Below are 5,022 nucleotides of genomic sequence, written 5' to 3'. Positions count from 1 at the left end.
GGGGTTAAAACAAACATGTTCAACAGTTAAAGTTTAAATTTACTGCTGTTTTAACCTGACGTTCATTTTTTTGTAAAAATATCATTTGTGCAATAATTTGTTAAAAGGTACTTTCTTTTTAGTAATCTCTGCTTTTCAAATGGTTTCTTTGCACTTTTTCATTATTCCATGCACTTTATAGTTAAATGAAAATGTATCTTCCTGGGTTTTTTGTGTTTTAGATGTAACAGATGTTTAATGCTTGGATCTCTGTTTTGTTAATTTGTTTTGGAACTTTATCTTAATGACCTCTAAATGTTTCAATGAGTCAGTCCTCTGGGAACCTTGTTTAGTAAACATGTAGAAGACCTGATTTTCTTATGAAGGCCAGAATAAAGTCCAGCAGATGTCTATACAGCAACTGTTCTTTGTGTTCTTCACACTTTAGACACACTCAGACTGTAGAGACTAAATCCTACACTTTAGCTGCTACTGGCTGATTATGGGTTTAATTGTTTGAAAGTGTACTCAGAAACTATATTCAGTCCTTTCCAATCTTTCAGATATAACACTTTTATTTTCTTACCAATGTCCTTTTTCTGTCACTTTTCATGAAGTTTTTACACAAAGTTAAAACAAATACAGCTGAACATACATCAGAGTACAGTCAGTTTCCTTCTCTCCATCATCAACACCTACACACCCCCTAGTGTTTGAGAGGAGCATTACATTTAAAACAAATCAAATACATGGCTCCTGGATGGATTCTTAATCTTCTGATCTTCAGCACTAATAGAAACACAGCAACAGATGTGATAAGAAAAGATGAACAGAGACATTATAAGAAAGGACAATGAAAAGTAAAAAATAAAAGAATAAAAGCCTGTTCAGTCATGGTGAAAATGAAACACAATTCACACGTATAATGAAATTCGTTTAGAGTTTAATGGACTGTACTTATATAGTGCCTTTCAAGTCTTTACGACCACTCTTTACATTACATCTCATTCACCCATTCACACACTGATGGCAGGAGCTACCACGCAGGGTGCCAACCTGCTCATCAGGGGAAATCATCATTTATACACCGTTGACGCAACGGGAGCAATTTGGGGTTAAGTGTCTTGCCACACACATCGACATGTGGACTGGAGGAGCCGGGAATCGAACCACCAATCTTCCAATGACGACCGCTCTACCTCTTGAGCCACAGCCAAGCACATTCAGTTTATTTAGAAAAACTTACATATCTTCATGTAATATATTCCAATATATAAATAAACACAAGTCACACTTTAATATATGATAAATGAATAACACACAGTTTGACAGTTTTCATGATGTTAGATCATAACATAATCATGCTGCCTGGAGCAGATGATTGTGGATCCACTAATACATGAAGAACGCTGGAAAGATTGTTGTGGTCATTGTAAACAGATGCATCACTTCCTGTGTGCTGCTACAGTTTGATGAAAGTGAACATAACACATGAGAACCAGCAGCTCTGAAGGCTCTTAACACCAGTACTTAATACCTAAAGCTTCTCAGCATTATTTCGATAAAGTGAAAACAGTGCACATCTCAGATCTAACTAAGCTCAACCAGGAGTCCTGATATCAAAATGATGAACGAGGTAAAGATGAAGAACATTGTTTCCTCCATTGAGTCCATTATTGTTGTATATCAGTTGTTCGTTATGGCCCTGACACCATAGCCACTAACTGGAGAAAATAAAAGCAGGATGTGTTTTAATCATTATTACAGTTTGTAATTTAAGTGTGTGAAGCATCAAGGTAGTTGCTATGGTTACCTGCCAGCCAATGGGAAACTAGTGTGTTCTGTGTCTTTGGGATGAACCTAAATTATAACAGTCTTGTTTTGTTTGCGTTGCATATCAAATTGTTTCCTCTGATATGTCTGATGAGTTGTCCGTTTTAAAAAAATCCACCACAGGACTGAATAAAAACTTTTTTTAAAGTAAGAAAGCAGAGTCCAGCACAGACAGTGAGTCCGGCTCCTGTCAGTCCAACATAGAGGCCGATCCTTACCCGACTCTCATGTTGTTGTCTCTCAGTAGGTTTCTGAGGTTTGGGCTGATCAACAGCTGCTGCAAAGGACATAAAAATAATAATAATTGTTCTTTTATTTAAAATTTATAAATTTTGTAATCCCAACATTCAACTCTCCCTACTACTGTGTGACACTTCACACTGTTCATGTCCAGAATTCAAATCTTGACTGTTTGGGTTTGAACTTGGTGATGTTTGTGTCCGCATACAGCATATTTGTAACAACACAGTGTCTGCTGAGTGCAACCACACTCATAAAGTTTAGCAGTCCAGTCTGTACATCACTGATAACATGCATTAAAAAGACTTTCTGAGTTTTACTGAATCATCTCACCAGTGACATTGAGGTGGCATCTGTCAGAGCTTGTACCATCATCTGATAGCACCTCACACTTGTACCAACCCGAGTCATTAGTCCTGAGTCTGGACACATGAAGTCTGATTCGTCCTTCTCTGAGGGCGTCTTTGTCACTCTGAACTCGTCCTGCAAACTGTTCATCCTGAGACTCTGGGACCTCAACACCCTCATATACATGATACAGGACTGGGTCCTTGTGATCAGTGATCAGTTGACAGTAGATGTTCAGTGAGGTGGAGGAACTGTCAGGTTTGATTGGAAACGTCCATTCCAGTGTGATGTTGTGGTTCTCCTCTGCCTGATAGGAGCTCTGTTTCACTTTCACTTCAAATGTTCCTGTTGAGGAGACAGAGAGGGAAAGTGTTTAAAATACACCAGTAAAAAGATCATGCTTGATACCAATAATAAATACAATCTAAGCAACAATTGAATATAGATCATCTTCCCAACTGTAATGAAGAGTTTCTACTGGCTTTAATAGTTCTGTTGATGTTTTCATTGATATATTTTACAACTAAAGTCATCAAATCTTTTGACTTTTCTCTTTTTGGATGATGAAGTGAGGATGTAAACTAACCAGAGACACAGGAGGTCAGGCTGATGAGCAGAAGGATCCTGCAGATCATCTTCTCCCTGTGAGAGGAGACAGAGGAGAGGAGTCATGAACACATGAGGTCAAAGTTCAGTCATCACAGGTGTGAGAAGGAAAATCTAAAATATCAAACCTTGATTCTCCTGTCAGACACAATGTGGACTACAACCACAGATATATTAGTAATTTCAACAATAAATGACAACAACATACAATTTTTTTCTGAATACATTTAACGTTTAAAAACCTTCAGTGCAATGATGTATTTCTGTCACAAGATGGCGCCATTATTCTATTTTGAACAGTGAAAGTTTGTCACAGCAGCTGCACATCAAAGTGAAACTAACTAATCTATACAAATATGTAGATACACTGTATATAGTTTTAAATTTAAGTGTCAAATGTAGAAACTACTCATGATGCAGAATGACTCGTCTGATTTTTAATAAACTGATCGAGGTAGCTAAGTAACTCTAAATACAGCGTTCAGTTTACTTTGTTGGTTTCTCTATGACAGGATTAAATGAATCAAAAACAACTTTCTGTAAGATCGATCACACACATTAACCTTCATGTCGGTTATCAATAGACTAAATGACGGAGCCAAAGGAGCAGATCAGATCAGAGTGTTGGACGAGCTCCGACTTCAGGAAAAAAACTAATTCAGACATGTTTGACATTAAAAACCGGTCACAGTGAGTTTCATTTTGCACTGACAAAACTGTTGATAGCGTTGAGAGCGTAACGGTGAGTCTCTGAGGTATTCCTCATCCTCAGCAGCACGAACGTTTCCGCATGATGTGCCTCGATGACCAGTCCATAGTAGACTATCTGCTGTTACTGTTTTTACATTTATATCATCAGCAGGAGTCTCAGTGGCTTTCCAGCTTCGGCTGCTGCAGACTGCACTTGTGTTTTGAGAATCTGTTGTAACTTCAGCCTGCAAACTGTCCATGCTGAGACTGAGACCTCAACACCCTCATGTACATGATACAGGACTGAGACATCAACTTTCACTCAAGATAAAAAGTGATACTATTGTTCCTGAATAATATTCGGCTATTTTGATGAATACTGCAGTAAAGCATGCAGTCAGTAACTTGTTTGGCATGGAACTTCTCTTACCACATGCATTTAAACTGTCTGTATATGTTTTATGTCTTTTTTTTATATTCCTCTGTTAAACTAAGACGATACAGCATTGGCTTTGCATATATGGAGATAATATACATTAACAGGTTAGTAAAAGGATTAGATATAGAATTTTGGATATTAGAAACATGCTTTAGTTACGAATTGTCATTTCTCTCCAGACCTTCCAAATGAAAACAATGTTAGGTATTTTAATCACTTTAGTCAAATAAGCTGTATCACTCATTCAGGTCAGTTTTTAACTATTCTAGCAAACTGTTGATATATTTGTCTTACCCTCTCTCCAAAACTCCTTACTGTCTCCATTGCTATTATAGAAGAAGACATGTTGCACATTGACTCAAGTTGAGTGCACTGTAGTAAAACAAAATCACGTTCATGTGCAGCATTATGCTCTTCCTTAGAGCCAATAGCCCATACTTCCGCCTCTCCTCTATTGGCTGCACACAGATATGACGTTTAAATCCTTTTATGGAGAGCTTCATTTATTGTTTATGACGGAGACGCAAGTCTTAGTCGTCGTTGTCGTTTAGAAATGAGGATTCCGATTGGTTAGGATCAGGACAACAATAGGATAAGCCAATCACAGGCAGTATAGGGCGGGACTTGACCCGGCATGGTGCAATATATAGCAGAATCAACGCTGAAGCAGGAAGTCCTGTTGTGATCGAGTTTAACATTACGTTTATCCGCATATCAATGAAAGCTCTTCAGGATTTAAAGAAGGACAAGAGAACTTTGACTTTGGGACTTTTTTCAGTCTCATCAGGAAACAAACAGCAAAGGTAAGACTTCATATAGACGGTTTATAATCCCTTTTATTACCTTTGTGGTTTAATGTAGCCTACATTTCGAGTCAATGTGATCTT

At 37.8% G+C, this 5,022-nt stretch overlaps 1 long non-coding RNA gene across 1 annotated transcript; it reads right to left on the bottom strand.

Annotated features, from left to right (window-relative positions):
* Window positions 1-2,691: 2,691 nt before the first annotated feature.
* Window positions 2,692-3,609, bottom strand: LOC128383899 (uncharacterized). The gene is made up of 3 exons (XR_008323987.1): window positions 3,570-3,609; window positions 2,987-3,042; window positions 2,692-2,745 (listed from the first exon to the last, which is right to left on the bottom strand). It is a non-coding gene; the product is annotated as an uncharacterized LOC128383899 (long non-coding RNA).
* Window positions 3,610-5,022: the final 1,413 nt, after the last annotated feature.

The sequence above is a fragment of the Scomber japonicus genome, chromosome 22 (genome assembly GCF_027409825.1).
Source record: "Scomber japonicus isolate fScoJap1 chromosome 22, fScoJap1.pri, whole genome shotgun sequence".
NCBI lineage: Eukaryota > Metazoa > Chordata > Actinopteri > Scombriformes > Scombridae > Scomber > Scomber japonicus.
Note: the sequence above shows the minus strand (reverse complement) of the source record. Positions and strands in the feature narration are given on the sequence as shown.